Here is a 23,866-nt window from a genome sequence, read left to right on the forward strand (position 1 = left end):
ATCTCCACTTTTGTTAACTATCTTTTCCTGGACTATCAGTGAGCTCCCTCCCTATTCCATCATCTTGGAGGCAATCATACAACTACTTATTATTTTAAGGTAACTAATATATAGATAAATTAACTGACAAATTATATGAGAAAGTCATATATAAGATAAATGGAAAACTATGAAAAGGTTTTTAAATGTTTATTTATTCATTTTTTATTATAAAGGGAAAGTGACAGAAAGAGACAAATCTTCCATCTGCTGTTCACTCCTCAAATGCCCACAACAACCAGGGTTGGACCAGACTGTAGCCAGGAGGCCAGGAACTCCATCTAGGTCTCCCATGTCAAGTGGCAAAAACTCGAGTACTTGTGCCATTATATGCTGCCTCCAAGTCACATTAGCAGGTTGCTGGATTGGAAGCAAAAGGGGGATTCAATCCCCAGCACTTCTATATGGGATGCAGGTTATCTCAATGGTAGCTAAACACACAGTTCCAAAATATTCACCTTGAATAAAAGGTTTTATATTTATTTATTTTCTTAGTAACATCACAACTTCTATAATTGATAAATGCCTTGTGTGTCAAGCACTTTTTTCCCTAAGTTCTTGTTTACCCTTCCAGAAAGTACAACATGCTCTTGTCTAAGAAATCACTGCATAGCTAGTCTTCTCATCCTACCAAAGCACAGAACATAACTTCAGCATCTTTATATTATAAAAGAAATCAATGAACACTTAAGAAAATCAGCTGTACTTAAAAAGTTCTGACATTCGGAGCAATATAGTTACCATATTATATTTTTTAAAAAAATTTTCTTTTTCAGCTTGTCATGAGATTTGTCTTACATATTTGATGCTTTCTTTTTTTTAGAATATTCCCAATATTCCTGCATACTTTGTTGGTGTGGTACTCCAAACCCTCAAAACATCCTATTCTTTAACACTCTAGGAAATACTCCGTAAGACATTTATCACTTACCAAATCACAAATCTGGCAGATGGTGTCCAAAATATTGTCTGAGAGCTCCTGTCCTGTTGCTCTCTTTTTAAAGTTTTTTAACCAAAAAAATTAGTTGACATATAGTAATATATTCATTTATGAGAAACAGATGACATTTCAATACATGGATACTGTGTAATTATCAGATCAGAATAATTGGCATATCTATCACCAAAGAAATTTATCATTTCTATGTGATGGGAACATTCAAAATCTGCTCTACTAGCTATTTTGAAATAGCTGATTAACTTTGTCAAGCATAGTTATCCTACTGCTCCATAGAACATTAGAAGTTATTGCTCTAAACAACTGTCCCCGTACCCATTAACCAGCCTCTCTACATGGAATATTTTCTTTCTTTAAAAAAAAAAAAAAAAAAAAAAACCACTCCACTAACCTAACCTGGGCAAAGAGCTAAACTAAACATTTGCATGGTAATAGCAAAGTCTTCCAATGGGGTGATAAAGTGGCAAATGACTTTAACTCATCCAAACTAATGTTCTCTCCTGCTGACAACTTCTCTCTGACATTTTTCAATTAAACGCCTTTATTTGTAGGGTTAGTAAAAAAGAGCCATTTTAAAAAGACTACTTTTCTCATGAAATGAGCCTTTAGAAAACTGAAAAAAGTCCATTTTGTGAACCTTCATTTATAAATTTTCCATAAATCTTCCATACATTTTCCATAAATTATTTATAATTATATTTCTTTTCACCTCTTTTTTCAAAGAAATTAATCTGAAAGTTTGTATTTACTCAAGTTCCTTCACTGTTCCTGACAATCTGTTTCATTAGTCTTCATTGTCTTCAAGTCATCTTGTTTATTTATGATCCCTGCAGCTTAAAAATATTCCTTTTTCTCAATCATCAAATTACCATCTGCATCAGCATTTTAAAATCAACATGAAACCCAGTATGGGGCTTGATGAGGATTCTAAACAAGAAAAGATACCCAGTATAGGAAACCAGCTTTTTAAAGCCAAGATCTGTAGGACATACACATAAAAAGTTGATTTAAGACTCCTGCCTGTGTATCCACCATATCCTTTTCAATTTCTTGTTTAAAATTTTACACTCTATTTGCTAATGTCACATGAGATTCTTCCTTCATGATCTAGTGAAAAAATGATATGAACCACCGCTTCAGAAGAAACAACTCCCTATCACTCCAGTCAACGTTCTTCTGTGCTGACAATGAGGTACTCTTTTAGTGGCAACAAGCAGCTCCAGCTCCTGCTGTCAAAGGCTCAGGGCCAAGCAAAGTGTCAACAGGACCCTCTTCAGATCCAGGAACTCCCATCTTTGCCAACGTGCTGCAGTACCACTACCTCCTAAGACATTAATAAATAACTTCTAATTAGTGAATTAATTCTTGCTTTTGGAATTATAAATAACATTCCAAGAGGTTGTTTCTCCTGTATGTAAAAAGGTAGAAGGGGAGGTAATTCAATAAAGCAAGAAAAATATGGTCACTTCTCTCTAGAACAAAGTTATTCTACATTCATCATCTCCTGGCCTCTTTGTTTTACATGCCTTTTCATTCATTTCATACAGCATCTAATGTGTGAATGGCACCTATAACATGAAGTGCCTTTCTTTTTTTTTTTATTTCTTTTTTTTTTTTTTTTTTTTGACAGGCAGAGTTAGACAGTGAGAGAGAGAGAGACAGAGAGAAAGATCTTCCTGTTTCCATTAGTTCACCCCCTGAGTGGCCGCTATGGCCAGCGCACTGCACTGATCCGAAGCCAGGAGCCAGGTGCTTCTTCCTGGTCTCTCATGCGGGTGCAGGGCCCATGCACTTGGGCCATCCTCCACTGCACTCCCGGGCCACAGCAGAGAGCTGGCCTGGAAGAGGAGCAACTGGGACAGAATCTGGCACCCCAACCCGGGACTAGAACCTGGGGTGCCAGTGCCGCAGGCAGAGGATTAGCCTAGTGAGCCACAGCACCAGCCATGAATTACCTTTCATAAACACTCTAATTTAATGCTGTCTCTTCCAAGATTTACATGGGTCCTCAATCAAATCATAAATGTCACTTGCCATTCTCTGGTTGCTAACAAATGCAAACAGAGAAGTCAAACAGTTTCATAAAATTATAAAGCAGGCCTATTTATCTTTAGTATTTCTCTACTTCCTCTATCAGAATACTTTTCATCATCTATCATAATAACATGGTCATCAAAGCTTACCTTGGTTACCTAAGACAGGTCAACATCTTAACCAAGCCTGATCAGATTTCACAGAAGTCACCTATGCCCATAACATCAATAAATATTATACTCCATGAATTTTAGCATTCTTAAAATTACACCAGGAAGGAGTATATATAGCTCACCCTCCTCACCCAGTTTGCATAATACTGAGCCTGTCACAAAAAGATCTTTTCTCATTAAGCTGATCCAAGTACAGCACAAGTTTTCTGACTAAACCTGTTACTTAGAGTACTATAAAACAAGGATACATGAAATTATATTACCAGCTTCTGATTAACCTCCATTCTGGTGATTCGCAACAACCATCATATTTCTCTAAGAGGAGATAATAATTTTTAAATGCTTATGACTGCTACTTTTATGCTGCAGTCTGTCTTGCAAATGAAACTTCCAACTTCAGTGAAACATTGTACATCATCTTTGACAATGCATAAACAATTCCATTTCAAATAGTCAAATATTAGAGAAGTAACATCAAATTGTAAGTTATCTAGAGCAAACACATGGACTCAATTCTCTTTGCAATTAATTTTGCCAATACAATTTTTAAATGCTAAGTAAATTCTTCAATATGATGAGGCAGTTTCCATTAAAACAAAATACTGAGCTAGTTGCAGTGGGAAACAAACGTAAGCATCCAACTTACAGAGGAAGAACACTTTGCCCTAACATTTAACGATTGTTGAGAAAATAAAAGCTCTTATACACACTAAGAAAGGAGTTTGTGTTTTGGTAAAGTTTTTGTATGCATTACAAAACAAATAAATAGAAAATGTTAAGGTGAAAAATAGTGGAGGAGTGGTTCAAACTATTGGGTATGGAATGGTTTTAAAATTCATTTCTAGGGGCCAATGCTGTGGCATAGCTGGTATAGCCTACAGTGCCAGCATCTCATATGGGTGCCAGCTGGAGTCCCAGCTGCCCTACTTCCAATCCAGCTCCCTGTTACGTGCCTGGGAAAGCAGCAGAAGATGGCCCAAGTCCTTGGGATCCTGCACCCATGTGGGAAACCCTGAAGAAACTCCTGTATCCTGGCTCCTGGCTTCGGATTGGCCCAGTTCCAGCTGTTGTGGCCATTTGGGGAGTGAACCAGTGGATGGAAGATCTCTCTCTCTCTGTGCCTCTGCCTCTCTGTAATTCTGCCTTTCAAATAAACAAATAAATCTTTTAAAAAATTCTTTTCTAAAAGAACTGATTCTTGAAAGCATTAAAAATGGATAAGTTAGAAGCCCAAAACGTAAACTATAATTTTTAATAGCTGAGTTGTTTTACAAAAATACTGTATCCCAATAGATTAGGCTATAGATATTGAACATTATCACATAAAGTGTCACATATCACCAAAAGAATTGAAAGGCAGAAAGAGATCCACTCAGTTAGCTCATTTGATAAAAAAGGACATTTTAATTTCATTTGATAGTTTTGATAGTTAACTTCTGGAAGACTTAAAAGTTAGGAATCAGGCCAGCACCGCGGCTCAATAGGCTAATCCTCCGCCTGTGGCGCCGGCACACCAGGTTCTAGTCCCGACTCGGGCACCAGATTCTGTCCCGGTTGCCCCTCTTCCAGGCCAGCTCTCTGCTGTGGCCCGGGAGTGCAGTGGAGGATGGCCCAAGTGTATGGGCCCTGCACCCACATGGGAGACCAGGAGAAGCACCTGGCTCCTGGCTTCAGATCAGCACAGTGTGCTGGCCACAGCACGCCGGCTGCAGTGGCCATTGGAGGGTGAACCAACAGCAAAAGGAAGACCTTTCTCTCTGTCTCTCTCTCTCACTGTTCACTCTGCCTGTCAAAAAAAAAAAAGTTAGGGATCAAATCTGCATAGTTTTCTTTACACAATAATGAATAAATTTAGTACCTGATTTATAAATACTTTCGATGCTGCTTTTCTTTTAGTATACAGTAATATGTCATAATAATGAAGTTTGTACATACTGTTCATGAATAACTAGCTATGAGGACTAAAGGTGCCCTAATATATTCCTGCTTCAGATAAAAGAATCCTAAAGAACTTTTTGTAATTCCTTCATTCCATCTACTACTCAATAAATAGTAATGGGTACCAGACTAGGTTCTGATCTTAGCTCTGCCACTTAGTAGCTACATATCATGACTGAAGTTACTTCTCTGTATTTCAGGTTCTTCATTTGCAAAGTAGGTGCATTAATATTATCTACTTAATAAGGTTGTTTACCACAACTAACCCTTCAAAGCACAGATGACACTGTATACCAACAAGCCTCAGGAAATTCCAGGGATGAGGGGCCAGAGCTATGGCATAGGTTAAGCTTCCGCCTATGGATGCCAGCATCACATAAAGATGCCAGTTCAAGTTCTGTCTGCTCCATTTTCAAACCAGAACCCTGCTAATGGTGTGGAAAAGCAGTGGAAAATGGCCAAAATGCTGGGCACCTGCACCCATGTGGGAGGCCTGGAAGATATTTCTGGTTCCTGGCTTTGGATACAGCTCTGGCTATTACGACCACATGGGGTACTCATTTTGGCAGCACATATACTAAAATTGGAACGACCATATGGGGAATGAACTAGTGGTGGATGGAAGACCTCTCTCTCTGTCTCTTCCTCTGTCTGCCTGAAACTCTGCCTCTCAAATTAAAAAAAATAAATAAATCTTAAAAAAAAGAAAGATCCATGAACTCACTCAAAAAGCGAAATATGGTACCAGAAACCAATCATTTAGGAACTGAAATTTCCAAATGCTCATTTAGACAAAGATTTTAAAATAGTTCTTTTAAAGCTCATTGAAATTTAAGGCACCACAGAGATATGATTCAATATTATAACAGAGAGATTTTCCAGAAAGGTATATTAAACAAAAAGTAATTAAACAAAAATGAGAATGTTTCATTTGAAAAGTACACTAAGTGAAATTTAAAATGTGATAGAAAGCATCTTAGAAAGCAAAGATAAAACAGAAAAAAGTTAATGAGTTTGAAGAGAGACTATTGGATAATACACAGCTGGCAGAGAAAAAAAGAAAAAAGAATCAAAGGAAATGAAAAAAAACTTACAGGAAATATGGGATAGCATGAAAAGAACAAATATTTGAGTTGTTGGGCTTCAAAAGAGATTGGAGAATGCCAAAAGGGTATAATGCATATTAGGAGAGAGAATGACAGAAAACTGTTCCAACCAAGAGGAAGATACAATTATACAAGTACAGAAAAGTCAAAGGTCACCAGTCAGATTCAACTCAACCAAATCTACCCCCAAGACATATTATAATCGAGTTCTCCAAAATTAAAAATAAAGAGATGATTTTCAAACTTACAAGAGAAAAACAAGTATCACATACAGGGGTCTGAATTCTCCTGACTGCAGATTTCTCAACAGAAACATTATAGGCCAGTTGGGTTGGAATTAGACTTTTACAATTCTGAAGGGAAAAAAATTGTCAATAATACTTTACCCAGCAAATCTATCCTTCAGATATTCTCAAACAAAAGTTGAGAGAATTTGGCCGGCGCCGTGGCTCAATAGGCTAATCCTCCACCTTGCGGCGCCGGCACACCGGGTTCTAGTCCCGGTCGGGGCGCCGGATTCTGTCCCGGTTGCCCCTCTTCCAGGCCAGCTCTCTGCTATGGCCAGGGAGTGCAGTGGAGGATGGCCCAGGTGCTTGGGCCCTGCACCCCATGGGAGACCAGGAAAAGCACCTGGCTCCTGGCTCCTGCCAGGATCAGCGCGGTGCGCCGGCTGCAGCGGCGGCCATTGGAGGGTGAACCAACGGCAAAGGAAGACCTTTCTCTCTCTGTCTCTCTCTCTCTCACTGTCCACTCTGCCTGTCAAAAAAAAAAAAAAAAAAAAAAAAGTTGAGAGAATTTACCACCACTAGACCTGCCTTACAAAATATGCAAAAGAGAGTCCTTCAAACTAAAAGAAAGAGACATGAACAAGTAAAAAGGAAATAACAGAATATAGGAAACTCACTAGTTAAATTAACTAAACAAATTCAGAATGTTCTAATACTGTAAATATGATATGTAAATCTTTATATCTTTACTGTGAAGACTTTAAAAATTACAATTACTGAATTAAACTGTTAACAGGCAATACTAAAGAGGCTAAATGTAACATCAAAAATTCAAAATGGGGGGGTGGAACACAAATGCAGTGCTTTGTTAGGATTTTCTCTCTTTGCTTTTTATATTTTTCTTTCCATATCTGTATAATCAATGTTGCTATTATTTCAAGAAAGCTTGTTATAGCCAAAAGAAGTTTTTTTTGTAACACTCAAAGTAACCACAAAGTAACCAAAAAATAAAATCGATATATACATGAATCAAAGTACACCAATACAGAAAACCACTTATACAAAAATGAAGATTGTAATAGAAGGAAAGGAAAAAAAGGAACTAACAATAAAAATACAAAACAAATGTCAAAATAGTGACAGTAAGACTTTATCAATAATTTCCTTAAATGTCAATGGACTAAATTCTCCAATTAAAAGACATAGAGTGACCAAATGGATTAAAAAACAGAATTTAACTGTATGCTGCTTCCAAGAAACTCACTTCATTTCTAATGATATACATAGACTGAAACTAAAAGGATAGACATTGATGGTCCATGAAAACAGAACTCAAAAGAAAGCAGGAGTAGACAATATCTATCTTCTATCAGTTAAGACAGATGTTAAATCAAAAGCAGTAAAAAGAGACCAATAAGGTCATTATGTAATGATAAAGGGTTCAATCCAGAAAAAGGAAATAACTGCTGTAAGCATATATGTATCAAATATTCCGGTACCCAAATACATAAAGCAAATATTAATAGACCCAAGTGGAGAGATAGACTCCAATAATAGTAGACCTTAACACTCCAGTGTCAGATCATTTAGACAGAAAATCAACAATGAAAAAACAGAATTTAAAAAAAATGCACTCTAGATCAATTGGACTTAACAGGTATCTAAGAACTTTCCACCCAATAGCTGCTACTTTCAAGGACAGGTTATGTGGTAGATCACAAAAGAGGTTTAAACAAATTTAAAAGAATAGAAATCACATCAAGTATCTTTTCTAGGGAGTTGTCACTGTGTCATAGCTGGCTCCTAGTTTTGGATCAGTGCAGTTCTGGCCATTGTGGTCACTCTGCCTCTCTAATGAATAAGTAAATCTAAAAAAAAAGCCTTCCATAAAAGAAAAGCTTGAAATAATTTGCTTCACTGCTGAATTCTACCAAACTTTTAAGGAAGAATAAAAAACAATTTTCTTAAATTATTTCAAAAAATTGAAGAGGAAAGAATTCTTCCAAGTTAATTATATGAGGTCAGTATTGCCTTGATACCAAAATGAGACAAAGACAAAACAAAAAAGGAAATACAGGCCAATATATTTTATAAAAATAGATGCAAAAAATCCTCAACAAAATGTTATCAAATATAATCATATAATCCAACAACATATTAAAAAGATTAATCACCATGCTCAAGTGGGATTCATCCTAGGGATGCAATGATGATTCAGGTATTCAAGTCACTAAATATGAATCACATCAACAGAATGAAGGGCAAAACATATATGATCATCTCAATAGATGCAGAAAAAGACTTTGATAAAATTCAACAAAAACTGAACAAATCCTCTTTTCCCAGCCTCTTCCTAACAAGAACTGAACAAATTAAGTATAGAAGGAACATACCCCAACATAATAAAAGCCATATATAACAAATCAATAGCTAATATAATGTTCAACAGAGAAAAGCTGAAGTATTTCTCTCTTCTGGCACACGACAAGGATGCCCACTTTCATCATTTTTATTCAACACAGCTCTGGAAATCCTAGCTAGGGAAATAAGGCAACATAAAAAAATAAATGGTATCCAGATTGAAAAAGAGTAAGTCAAATTGTCACTGTTGGCAGATAATATGTTCTTATATATTGTAAATCCCAAAGACTCAACCAAAAAGTTATTATAACTAATAAACAAATTCAGCAAACTTGCAGAATAAAAAGTCAATGTACAAAATTAGTAGCATTGCTATAGTCCAATAGCGAATCATCTAAAAAAGTCTAAGAGTCAAAGGAATCACACAAACAAGACTAGTGTCTGCTAATACTAACGGATAGAATCAAAAAGGGAGAGTATGATCCATCATGGGAAGTGGGATACATAGCAGACTCGTAGAATAGCAGACGTCCTAAACAGCACTCTGGCCTCAGAATCAGCCCTTAAGGCATTTGGATCTGGCTGAAGAGCCCATGAGAGTATTTTAGGCATGGAAAGCCAAGACACTCTGGGGGGAAAAAAAAGAACACCTAAATGAAAGATCTCTGCGAGTGAGATCTCAGTGGAAAGAACGGGGCCATCAAAGGAGCAGGGACCTTTCTCTGAAGGGAGGAGAGAACTTCCACTTTGACTATGACCCTCTCAGAATAAGATTGAAGTCGGCGAACTCAAAAGGCTTCCATAGCCTTGGCAACTCATGACTAGAGCCTAGGGAGATTACTGACGCCATAAACAAGAGTGTCACATTGTTAAGTCAACAACAGGAGTCACTATGTGCTTACTTCTCATGTGGGATCTGTCCTCAATGTGTTGTCCAATGTGAAATAATGCTATAACTAGTACTGAAACAGTATTTTACACTTTGTGTTTCTGAGTGGGTGCAACCTGTTGAAATCTTTACTTAATATATACTAAATCGATCTTCTGTATATAACGAGAATTGAAAATGAATCTTGATGTGAATGGAATGGGAGAGGGAGTGGGAGATGGGAGGGGTGCGAGTGGGAGGGAAATAATTGGGGGGGCATTGTAATCCATAAACTGTACTTTGGAAATTTATATTTACTAAATAAAAAATTATTAAAAAATAATTAATAATAATATAAAAGATAAAAAAAGAAAACAAAAAAATAATAAAGAGAATTGTCTCAAAAAAAAAAGAAATCAAGGAAGCAATCTCAATTCTAATAGCTACAAAAAAAAAAATCCCCTGGAATAAATTTAACCAAAGAGGTCATTATGTTAAGTGAAATAAGCCAAGCACACAAAGACAAATAGCACATGATATCACTCAGATGTGGAGTCTAAAAAAATTGGTGGATCTCAGAAAAGTTAAAAATATATCAGAGCCAGTGCTGTGGCTCAGCAAGTTGAGCTGTTATCTTCATTGCCAACATCACTTATGTGTACTGGTTCAAGTCTCAGATGCTCCACTTCTGATCCAGTTCTCTGCTAATAATCCTGGGAAAGCAGCAGAAGATGGCCCAAGTACTCCAGCCCCTGCCACACAAGTGGAAAACCCAGATGGAATTCCAAGCTCCTGGCCATGGTCTAGATCAGCCCCAGTCATTGCACACATTGGGAAGTGAACTAGCAGGTAGATCAATCATTCTTTCTCTCTGTGTATCTTCTGAATAAATAAATAAATCTTTTTTTAGGAAATGTTAAAAATATAATGATAGTTACCACAGGCTGGGGAAAGAGGATTAGGGAAAGGTTTAATTTTGACTACTAAGTTATAGCTATATAGGAGTAAGAAGTCCTGGGGTTCAATTGCACAGTAGGGTGACTACGATAATTTTTTTTGACAGGCAGAGTTAGACAGTGAGAGAGCAGAGAGAAAGGTTTTCCTGTTTCCACTGGTTCACCCCCTGAGTGGCCGCTAAGGCCAGCGCGCTGTGCTGATCCGAAGCCAGGAGCAAGGTGCTTCCTCCTGGTCTCCCATGCAGGTGCAGGGCCCATGCACTTGGGCCATCCTCCACTGCACTCCCGGGCCACAGCAGAGAGCTGGACTGGAAGTGGAGCAACTGGGACAGAATCCGGTGCCCCAACCAGGAATAGAACACATGGTGCCAGTGCCACAGGCAGAGGATTAGCCAAGTGAGCTGCAGTGCCGGCCTGACTATGACAATTTTAACAAATTTTACATTTTTCTATGAAAAAACTAGAAGAAAGGATTTTGGATGTTTTCATATAAAGAACTGTGAAATGCTTAAAAGGATAAGTAACGAATCATCACATATGCAAATTTTTAAGGCTGCGCTAGTTATTTTTTTTAACTTTTATTTAATGAATATGATTTCCAAAGTATAGCTTATGGATTACAATGGCTTCCCCCCCCATAACTTCCCTCCCCACCGCTCTCTCTCCCCTTGCATTAACATCAAGATTCATTTTCAGTTCTCTTTATACACAGAAGATCGATTTAGTATATATTAAGTAAAGATTTCAACAGGTTGCACCCACTCAGAAACACAAAGTGTAAAATACTGTTTCAGTACTAGTTATAGCATTAAATCACAATGTACAGCACATTAAGGACAGAAATCCTACATAAGAAGTAAGCACATAGTGACTCCTGTTGTTGACTTAACAATGTGACACTCTTGTTTATGGCGTCAGTAATCTCCCTAGGCTCTAGTCATGAGTTGCCAAGGCTATGGAAGCCTTTTGAGTTCGCCGACTTCGATCTTATTCTGAGAGGGTCATAGTCAAAGTGGAAGTTCTCTCCTCCCTTCAGAGAAAGGTCCCTGCTTCTTTGATGGCCCTGTTCTTTCCACTGGGATCTCACTCGCAGACATCTTCCATTTAGGTCTTTTTTTTTTCCCCCCCAGAGTGTCTTGGCTTTCCATGCCTAAAATACTCTCATGGGCTCTTCAGCCAGATCCAAATGCCTTAAGGGCTGATTCTGAGGCCAGAGTGCTGTTTAGGACATCTGCCATTCTATGAGTCTGCTATGTATCCCACTTCCCATGTTATATCATTCTCTCCATTTTTTATTCTATCAATTAGTATATTCACACACTATTCTTGTTTATGTGATCCCTTTGACTCTTAGTCCTATCATTATGATCAATTATGAACAGAAATTGATCACTTGGACTAGTGAGATGGCATTGGTACATGCCACCTTGATGGGATTGAATTGGAATCTCCTGGTATGTTTCTAACTCCACCATTTGGGGCAAGTCCGATTGAGCATGTCCCAAATTGTACATCTCTTCCCTCTCTACAGCAGTAAAAAAACAATGAAATCTGGTCATTTGCAACAAAATGAAGGAATCGAAAACATCATGCTGAGTGAAATAAACCAGTCCCATTGGCACAAATATCATATGCTCTCCTTGATTGGTGACAACTAACCAAGCACCAAAAAGGAAACCTGTTAAAGTGAAATGGACACTATGAGAAACAGTGACTTGCCCTGACTATTGATGAGCAACTTAATATTTTATCCCTTTTAGTATTTTTTTCTGTTTGTTCTACATAATACTATTTGTTCAATTCTGTAATTAATACACAATTATTCTTAAGTGTTGAAACTTAAAAGAAAAGTGATCGCTGTTAAATATAAGAGTGGGAATAAGAGAGGGAAGAGATGTACACATATGCAATTTAAAATAAAATAAGAATCTGATCCAGACATAGAAGTTGTCTAGAGTAAATGAGACCCAAAATGAGTAGGAGTTAATTAGATATTTGGGTTTTTTATTTTTATATTTGTTGGATAGAGGAGGAAGGAGAAAGGTATCCTGGTATCTGAGTATCTTTGTGGATATGGCGACTCAAGTACTTGAGCTATCATCAGCTGCCTGTTAGAGTTAATATTAGCAAGAAACTGGGACCAGGAGTGGAGCTAAAATTAAAACCCTGGGACTCAGGAATCCAAGCAGCATTTTAATGACTAGGGTAAATGTCTGCCCCTTTATGTTGCTTTATAAGGAGAGAAAAAGAAATCCTTCCAGGATGAAAACAATCATGTACAGTGACTCTATAGTAAACAGCTTCAATAAAAATAAGTAATAAAACGCATCACAGAAAGAAGGTAATTATTAATTCCAAGGAGAAAAGTAATATCTCTGCTTAGCTACGTATATTTACAAAATCTAAACACTGAATACATGTCTAACCAAAGGTTATGCAAATATGATAGGAAAATAAAGGAGGATAAATGGTTGTTAGGGGAGGAGTGGTTGAGGCATATGTAAGTGAGCTAAAATTCATCTTTCATAATAGGAATTCAGAAGCTAATGTGTACAATGAAAAATTTTATAAATAGCAGTTTATGAATGTCATTTAGAAACTTGAAAACACCAGAAGAAATAGCTAAAAGAATTAAAAGTCTTGGCTAGGGGAACAGAATTAGATAAGAGTAGGAATGGGCATCGACTATTATTTTCACTGTTAGATTGTAGTGCTACTTTATTTTTAAGCTGTGTACATGTATAACTAAGGCTGTCATGGCAGTGTACCACTAACATCTTCTTCAAAAGAACCTGCTGTGGAGTTAACAGCCCCTAGCTGCTGCTCCCACGAGTACAGTTGGGTTCACACGCCAACTGGTCCTGGCTTCAAATGTGAGTTCTCTGATGGGCAATTTGACAAAGAACTTCCCCATGACTTGGCTGAAATGTCATCAGAACTGTACTGAGCTCTGATCTTAGGCTCCTATTGACAGTATTTAACAATAGTCACAGTGAATGTAAATGGTCTCAACTCTACAGTCAAAAGACACAGACTAGCTGAATGGATTAAAAAAGAAAACCTATCTATCTGTTGCCTTCAGGAATCACATCTCACCAGCAAAGATGCATGCAGACTGAAAGTGAAAGGATGGAAAAAGATATTCCAAGTTAACAGAAACCAAAAAAGAGCTGGTGTGGCCATCCTAATATCAGACAAAATAGACTTTAACACAAAAGCTATTAAAAGAGATGAAGATGATTAAAGGATCAATCCAACACAAAGCCATTACTATTATAAATGTATATGCACCTAATTACAGGGTGCCTGGCTACTTGAAAGAATTATTAAAGGACTTAAAGGGAGATAAAGACCCAAATACAATAGTAACAGGGGACTTCAATACCCCACTTTCACCAATGGACAGATCAACCAGACAGAAAACCAACAAGGAAACAAAAGAGATAATTGACACTATGAATTAAATAGACCTAGTAGATTTCTACAGAGCCTTCCACCCCACAGCCATAGAGTACACGTATTTCTTCCCGGTACATGGAATTTACTCTAGGATTGATCATATGCTAAGCCATAAAGGGAGCCTCAGCAAATTCAGAAAAATTGAAATTATACTATGCATCTTCTCAGACCACAATACAAAGAAACTCAAAATCAACAACTCAAGAATCTCTGCATCATATGGAAACACACGGAGAATGAACAACATGATTATGAATGAACAGTAGGCCATAGAAGAAAACAAAAGAGAAATCAAAAAATTTCTAGAAACAAAGGAAAATGGCAATACAACATATCAAAACTTATGGGATACAGCAAAAGCAGTGCTAAGAGGAAAGTTTATAGCAATTGTTGCCTACATCAAGAAACTGGAAAGGTACCAAATAAATGACCTCTCTATGCACCACAAGGATCTAGAAAAGCGGCAGCAAACCAAACCCAAATACAGCAGAAGAAAAAAAATACTAAAGATTAGAGAAGAAATAAACAGAATTGAAGCCAAAAACACAATACAAAAGATCAGCAAAACCAAGAGATGGTTCTTTGAAAAAAATAAACAAAATAGACACACCATTGGCCCAACTACCCAAAAAAGGAGAGAAGACTCAAATCAGTAAAATTAAAGATGGTAATGGAAATGTAACAACAGACACAACAGAAATAAAAAGAATCATCAGAAACCACTACAAAGAGTGGTATGCCAACAAATTGGGAAACCTAGAAGAAATGGATAGATTCCTGTACACACACAACCTTCAGAAACTGAGCCATGAACACATAGAAAATCTAAACAGGAGCACTTTCTTAACCAAAGTAGAAGCAGAAAGTAAAGTCATAATTGTTCTCTTATGTATGCATTAGGAATTCTGTTGTTCTCTTTGACAGTTTTTCCTTTCCTGTCCATAAAAAAATCAATTAATTGCTAACAACTCAAACAAAACAATTCTAGAAAGTTTAGAAGTGGGAGAGAGCGGCAAGATGGTGGAATAGGAAGGGAGCACACTGATAGTCCAGGAAGAGACAGTTTAATAAAAGTGGAGATACTGCAGGTTCAAGGAAGAGTAGGGGAAGAAACAGCAGAGGAAACTCTTCCAGAACTAGTAATTCACAGTGGACCTTCATGGAGAGCATGGGAGCCCACAGTTCGGGACACCAGTGGCAGAATCAACACACCAGCGCTGGAACGCGAGGTGAGCTGAACCTCAATAGTCCGAGACACCAGTGGGCAAGTGGAAAGAGGAGACCAGAGGGAACGAGGCTTGAAACCCTGTGGGGAAAAGATCACCAGGCTAACTAGAAGAGAGAGGAAAAAAAAGTGACTGATACGGACACGAGTTTGTCTCTCTCCGCTCACCTCTCAAAGGTGAGCAAGACAAAGAGCAGGTGCCATTTTGGACATACATCATAAGCAGGGTGACCTCAGGTCTGCACCGGCCCTCAGCTTGGCAGAAAAACCTGACTCTGGGCAGGGGTGGGGGGGTGGGGGGAGCAATAACAGGAGATTAGGACCTAGTGAATGTGTGGTGGTAATGAACTGAGACTGTGAAAAAAGAGATGGTGGGGGAGAGAACTCATGGAATTCACTTGAATACTCTCCAGAGATGCTACAGTTCGTAACCTTGGCAACACAGTGGGAGACTGCAGGAGAATTTGAGCCCACACTGAGGGCAACAAAGATTCCCTGTGTGGTCCTTGGGAAAGAGCTTCCCATCTCTGGATCCTGTGGGTATATCACTCGCCTGCTAACTACCTCCAATTCCTTTCAGCTGTACAGAATTACTTCCCTTCTGAATCAAAAAAAGAAAGAAAGAAAGAGAGAGAGAGATTTACCATGCCTAACCTGGGAGTGTCACCTTTGGCATACCCTTAACCCTGAGGAACCAAACAGAGCTCTCAGGCCACACCTATCTCAAGCCTCTAAGGCTCCATCAAAAGCAGACAGTCCACTTAATACAGTCACAGTATAACAAGAAAAAACACCACAGCAAGGGAAGAGGAATCCAAAGATATCTCCACAATGCCAAGCAACAAACGCAAAAACCGAGGAAACAAGAACAAGGAAGACATTATGACACCCCCAAATGAACAAGACACCCCAAGCCAAGATTATGAAAATAATGAGATGGAAGAAATGAAAGATACGGATTTCAAAAAATTTGTGATAAGAACATTTAGGAGTTTTCAAAAACAAATGCCTGAGGTACAAAATTCCTTACTGGACAAGATAGAAAATCTCCTTTGAGAAAATGAAATCTTAAGGAGGAATCAAAATGAAACGCAGAAACTAGTAGAACAGGAAAATGTGATAGTGAAGAGAAATCAAAAAGAAATGAAGAACTCAACAGATCAAATGGCAAACACATTAGAGAGCCTTAAAAACAGAGTCAGTGAAACAGAAGAGAGAATATTGGACTTAGAAGACAGAGAGGAAAGGATACAGTCAAACCAAAGAAAAGAAGAGGAAATTAGAAATCTAAAAAATATTGTTGGGAATCTACAGGATACTATTAAAAAACCCAACATTCGGCTTCTAGGAGTTCCTGAAGGCATGGAGAGAGAGAAAGGATTAGAAGGTTTTTTTAGTGAGATACTTGCAGAGAACTTCCCGGGTTTGGAGAAGGACAGAGACATCCTAGTACAGGAAGCTCATAGAACCCCTGGTAAACATGACCAAAAGAGATGCTCACCATGACATGTTGTAATCAAACTCACCACAGTGAAACATAAAGAAAAGATTCTAAAATGTGCAAGAGAGAAATGTCAGATTACTCTCAGAGGATCTCCAATTAGACTCACAGCAGATTTCTCATCAGAAACCCTACAAGCTAGGAGGGAATGGCAAGATATAGCCCAGGTACTAAGAGAGAAATCTGCCAACCCAGAATATTATATCCTGCAAAGTTTTAATTTGAGAATGAAGGTGAAATAAAGACCTTTCATAGCAAACAAAAATGAAAGAATTTGTCGCCACTCGTCCAGACTTGCAAAAGATGCTTAAAGATGTGTTACACACAGGAACACAGAAACACAGTCATCAATATGAAAGAAGGTAAAGTAAGGAAACCTCACAGCAAAAGATCACAGGGAACTCAAACCATATATTAGAAAATATATATAGAGGCCAGCGCCATGGCTCACTAGGCTAATCCTCTGCCTTGCGGCACCAGCACACCGGGTTCTAGTCCCAGTCGGGGCACCAGATTCTGTCCCAGTTGCCCCTCTTCCAGGCCAGCTCTCTGCTGTGGCCAGGGAGTACAGTGGAGGATGGCCCAAGTGCTTGGATCCTGCACCCCATGGGAGACAAGGAGAAGTACCTGGCTCCTGCCATGGGATCAGCGTGGTGCACCGGCCGTAGCGCACCGGCCACGGCAGCCGTTGGAGGGTGAAACAATGGCAAAGGAAGACCTTTCTCTAGTCTCTCTCTCTCATTGTCCACTCTGCCTGTCAAAAAAAAGAAAAAAAGGAAAAAGAAAATATATATAGAAAATTTATTAGAAAATCATTAGAAAAAATGATGCTGAAATTCATATGGAGACACAGGAGACCTCGAATAGTTAAAGCAATCTTGGACAACAAAAACAAAGCCAGAGGCATCATAAATACCAGATTTCAGGACATACTACAGGGCAGTTGTAATCAAAACAGCATGGTACTGGTACAGAAACAGATGGATAGACCAATGGAACAGAATTGAAACACCAGAAATCAACCCAAACATCTACAGCCAACTCATATTTAATCAAGGATCCAAAACCAATCCCTGGAGTAAGGCCAGTCTATTCAATAAATGGTGCTGGGAAAATTGGATTTCCATGTGCAGAAGTATGAAGCAAAACCCCTACCTTTCACCTTACACAAAAATTCACTCAACATGGATTAAAGACTTAAATCTATGACCTGACACCATCAAATTATTAGAGAGCATTGGAAAAACCCTGCAAGATATAGGTACTGGCAAAGACTTCTTGGAAAACACCCCAGAAGCACAGGCAGTCAAAACCAAAATTAACATTTGGGATTGTATCAAATTGAGAATTTTCTGTACTGCAAAAGAAACAGTCAGGAGAGTGAAGAGGCAACCGACAGAATGGGAAAAAATATTTGCAAACTATGCAACAGATAAAGGGTTGATCACCAGAATCTACAAAGAGATCAAAAAACTCCACAACATCAAAACAAACAACCCACTTAAGAGATGGGCCAACGGCCTAAACAGACATTTTTCAAAAGAGGAAATCCAAATGGCCAACAGGCACATGAAAAAATGTTCAAGATCACTAGCAATCAGGGAAATGCAAATCAAAACCACAATGAGGTTTCACCTCACCCCAGTTAGAATGGCTCACATTCAGAAATCTACCGACAATAGATGCTGGAGAGGATGTGGGGAAAAGGGACACTAACCCACTGTTGGCGGGAATGCAAACTGGTTAAGCCACTATGGAAGACAGTTTGGAGATTCCTCAGAAACCTGAATATAACCCTACCATTCAACCCAGCCATCCCACTCCTTGGAATTTACCCAAAGGAAATTAAATTGGCAACCAAAAGAGCTGTCTGCACATTAATGTTTATGGCAGCTCAATTCACAATAGCTAAGACCTGGAACCAACCCAAATGCCCATCAACAGTAGACTGGATAAAGAAATTATAGGACATGTGCTCTATAGAATACTATACAGCAGTCAAAAACAATGAAACCCGGTCATTTGCAACAAGATGGAGGAATCTTGAAAACATTATGCTGACTGAAATAAGCCAGTCCCAAAGGGATAAATATCATGTGTTCTCCCTGATTGATGACAACTAACTGAGCACCAAAGGGGAAACCTCTTGAAGTGAAATGAACACTATGAGAAACAGCGACTTGATCAGCTCTTGTCCTGACTGTTGATGTACAATGTAATACTTTATCCCTTTTAGTATTTTTTCTTTCTTTTGTGCTAGTACTATTGGTTGAACTCTGTAATTAACACACAATTATTCTTAGGTGTTTAAATTTTAACTGAAAAGTGATCCCTGTTAAATGTAAGAGTGGGAATAAGAGAGGGAGAAGATGTACAATTTGGGACATGATCAATCGGACTTACCCCAAATGGTAGAGTTAGAAACATACCAGGGATTACAATACAATCCCATCAAGGTGGCATGTACCAATGCCATCTCACTAGTCCAAGTGATCAATTTCAGTTCACAATTGATCACACTGATAGGTCTAAGAGTCAAAGGGATCACACAAACAAGACTAGTGTCTGCTAATACTAACTGATAGAATCAAAATGGAGAGAACGATCCAACATGGGAAGCAGGATACACAGCAGACTCGTAGAATGGTAGATGTCCTAAATAGCACTCTGGCCTCAGAATCCGCCCTTAAGGCATTTGGATCTGGCTGAAGAGCCCATGAGAGTATTTTAGGCATGGAAAGCCAAGACACTCTGGAAAAAAAAAAAAAAGACCTAAATGGAAGATGTCTGTGAGTGAGATCCCAGTGGAAAGAACAGGGCCATCAAAGAAGCAGGGACCTTTCTCTGAAGGGAGGAGAGAACTTCCACTTTGACTATGACCCTCTCAGAATAAGATCGAAGTCGGCGAACTCAAAAGGCTTCCATAGCCTTGGCAACTCATGACTAGAGCCTAGGGAGATTACTGACGCCATAAACAAGAGTGTCAAATTGTTAAGTCAACAACAGGATCACTGTGCACTTACTTCTCATGTGGGATCTGTCCTTAGTGTGTTGTCCAATGTGAAGTAATGCTATAATTAGTACTGAAACAGTATTTTACACTTTGTGTTTCTGAGTGGGTGCAAAATGATGAAATCTTTACTTAATATATACTAAATCGATCTTCTGTGTATAAAGAGAACTGAAAATGAATCTTGATGTGAATGGAATGGGAGAGGAAGCGGGAGATGGGAGGGGTGCGAGTGGGAGGGAAATTATCGGGGGGGGAAGCCATTGTAATCCATAAACTGTACTTTGGAAATTTATATTTACTAAATAAAAAAATTTAAAAAATTAAAATTAAAATTAAAAAAAGAAAATCTAAACAGATCCATAACCATGAAAAAAATTGAATCAGTAATAAACGCGCTACTAAAAGAAGAGTCGGATGGCTTCACTGTTGAATTCTACCAGACATTTAAAGAACAACTAATCCCAGTTCTTCTCAAATTATTCAAAACAATTGACAGGGAAGGATCCTCCCAAATTCTTTCTATGAAGCCAGCATCACCTTAATTCCTAAACCCAGAAAATAAACAACAGAGAAAGAAAACTACAGACCTAGTTCCCTGATGAAGATAGATGCAAAAATACTCAACGAAATCATGGCCAACTGAATCCAACTACAAATCAGAAAGATCATTCACCAAGTAGGATTTATCCCTGGTATGCAGGGATGGTTCAATATTCGAAAGTCAATCAATGTGATACATCACATTAACAAATTGAGAAACAAAAATCATATGATCATCTCAATAGATGCAGAGAAAGCATTTGATAAAATACAACACCCTTTCATGATGAAAACTGTAAGCAAATTGGGTTTAGAAGGAACATTCCTCAACACAGTTAAGGCAATTTAGGACAAACCCATTGCCAGCATTATATAGAATGGGGAAAAGTTGGAGGCATTTCCATTGAAAACTGACACCAGACAAGGATGTCCACTCTCACCATTGCTATTCAATTTGGTCCTAGAACTTTTAGCCAGAGCCATCAAGCAAGAAAAAGAAATTAAAGGGATACAAATGGGAAAGGAGGAAGTTAAACTATACCTATTTGCAGATGATATGATTCTTAATTTAGGGGATCCAAAATATTCCTCTAAGAGACTATTGGAACTCATAAAAGAGTTTGGTAAAGTAGCAGGATACAAAGTCAATGCACAGAAATCAATAGCCTTTGTATACACATGGCCGAGAAACAACTTCTAAGATCAATCCCATTAACAATAGCCACAAAATCAATCAAGTACCTTGGGATAAATTTAACCAAGGATGTCAAAGATCTCTATGACAAAAATTACAAAATATTAAAGAAAGAAATAGAAGAATACACAAAAAAATGAAAAATCTGCCATGTTCATGGATTGGAAGAATTAATATCATCAAAATGTCCATTTTCCCAAAAGCAATTTCTAGATTCAATGTGATACCAATCAAAATACCAAAGACATTCTTCTCAGATCTGGAAAAAATTATGCTTAAATTCATATGGAGGACAGGAGACCAAGAATAGCTAAAGCAACCCTATACAGTAAAAGCAAAACCAGAGGCATCACAATTCCAGACTTCAAGACATACTATAGGGCAGTTATAATCAAAAAAGCCTGGTACTGGTACAAAAGCAAATGGATAGACCAATGAAACAGAATAGAAACACCAGAAATTAATGCAAACATCTATAACCAACTCATATTCAACAAAGGAGCTAAAAGCAACTCCTGGAACAGGGACAGCTTCTTCAATAAATGGTAGTCAAATCCAAAATGAATAATTGGGATTATCTCAAATTAAGAAGTTTCTTTACAGCAAAAGAAACAGTCAGGAAAGTGAAGGGGCAACTGACAGAATAGGAGAAATTATTTGCAAACTACACAACTGATAAAGAATTAGCAACCAGAATCTATAAAATAATCAAGAAACTCCACAGCAACAAAGCAAACAATCCAATAAAAAGATGGGCCAAGGACCTTAACAGACATTTTTCAAAAGAGGAAATCCAAATGTCCAACAGACACATGAAAAAATGCTCAGGATCTCTAGCCATAAGGGAAATACAAATCAAAACCACAATGAGGCTTCACCTCACCCCAGTTAGAGTGGCCCTCATACAGAAATCAACAAACAACAAATGCTGGAGAGAATGCTGGGAAAAGGGCACCCTAACCCATTATTGGTGGGAATGTAATAAAGCCACTGTGGAAAACAGTATGGAGATACCTCAAACACCTGAATATAGACCTACCATATGACCCAGCCATTTCATTACCGGGAATTTACCCAAGGGAAATGAAATCAGTAAACAAAAGAACTATCTGCACCTCCAAGTTTATCGCAGCTCAATTCACAATAGCTAAGACATGGAAGCAACCTAAATGTCCATCAACCGAAGACTGGATAAAAAAAATTGTGGGAAATGTACACTATGGAATGCTACACAGAAGTAAAAAAAAAAAATGAAATCGGGTCCTTTTCAACAAAATGGAGCAAGCTGGAAAACCTCATACTTAGTGAAATAACCCAGTCCCAAAGAGACAAACACCATATGTTCTCCCTGATTTGGGAGAAATAATAGTGCAGCTAAAATGAGAGCTAAAGAAGCAAAATACTCACTTTTAAGACCAATGTCCTCAAGAATCCTTGATCTGATTGTCGAGAGACAGTAAACCATTGTTACCTTTTACTGTATATATCATTTTTGTTTTGTTTTGTCAGTTGTTTTTTTTTTCTGTTTTATTTCTCTCTCTCTCATCTCTCTACTTCACACTATATGCTGAACTCTCTATGTAACTCAGAGTTAATTATATGTATTTTAAAGCAATTGGAAAAAGATCCCAGTTAAAAACAAGGGAGGGAATAAGAGATGGAAGAGGTAGTCTAAAACTGTGAGACAGTATAGTTCTGCATACAGGCATATATACTTACCTCTCAGGGTACAGCCTAAGAACTAATCATAGGGCTCCAAACCCATTAGAATCAGTGGTATAAACACCATTTTCACTGTTACAATGGTCATATTAAATGTTACAGGCAACAGATAGTCCAGTCTAAGTTTAAAAGGAAGGAAGGACCAACATGGGAAGCAGTCCACACAGCAGACTCCTAGAATGACTTTCCCAGTAAATAACACTCTAACCTCAGAATCAAGCCATAAGGCTTCCTGGTCGGGCTGAAAGGCCTGCAAGAGTATCTCAAGCGTGGAAAGACAAGACTATGTGGGAAAAAAATCCTACACAGAGAATCTCTGTGAGACCTCAGAGGAAAGGAAGGGTCATCAAAGAAGGAGACACTCTTCTCTGAAGGGAGAGGAGAACATCCTCTTTGCTTATGGCCATGTCCAAATACCGATGGAGTCTATGGTCACAAAAGGCCTCCACAGCCCTACCAGCCCACAATAAGAGCCTCAGATGATCACTGGCATCACAAAAAAGAGTGTTAATTGTTAAAGGAAAAATAGTCACTGTGCACTTGCTCCCCAGGTAGGACCTCTGTCCCTATTTAATTGTGATATGAGAATCAACTGCAAATTATCTCCCCAAACTGTACTCTATATTTTGTGTGTGGGCATGGGGCAAATTGTTGAAATATATGATTAGCATAGAGTTGGTCCTCTGTATATAAAGTCATACTAAAAATGAGCCATAATGAAGAAGGAGATGGAAGAGGGAATGGGAGGTGGGATGGGAGCGGGGTGGTGGGTATGGAGGAAAGAACCACTGTATTCTTAAAGTTTTATCTATGTATAAATTTATTTTATACATTTATGTATTACATTAAAAAAAGATATATGTATAAAGAGTGGCATTGTGTTTGTCTTACCAATTCCATTCGCAGATACCTAAACTAAGGAAATAAATAGAAATACAGCAAGATTTATGAATAAATACATTTATTATTAATCTATTATAATCTAAACACCATTAGAAACAATTGAAATAAACACATGCAAAAGTAGATAGATTAAAATATTCAAAATATGA

The 23,866-nt window shown here is 38.0% G+C and overlaps 1 pseudogene; it reads right to left on the reverse strand.

The window, feature by feature from the left end:
* Positions 1–833: 833 nt before the first annotated feature.
* Positions 834–22,557, reverse strand: LOC103351246 (calcium uptake protein 2, mitochondrial-like; annotated as a pseudogene).
* Positions 22,558–23,866: the final 1,309 nt, after the last annotated feature.

This window comes from Oryctolagus cuniculus, chromosome 12, assembly GCF_051225735.1.
Source record: "Oryctolagus cuniculus isolate XC-2025 breed Fujian yellow rabbit chromosome 12, ASM5122573v1, whole genome shotgun sequence".
Lineage (NCBI taxonomy): Eukaryota > Metazoa > Chordata > Mammalia > Lagomorpha > Leporidae > Oryctolagus > Oryctolagus cuniculus.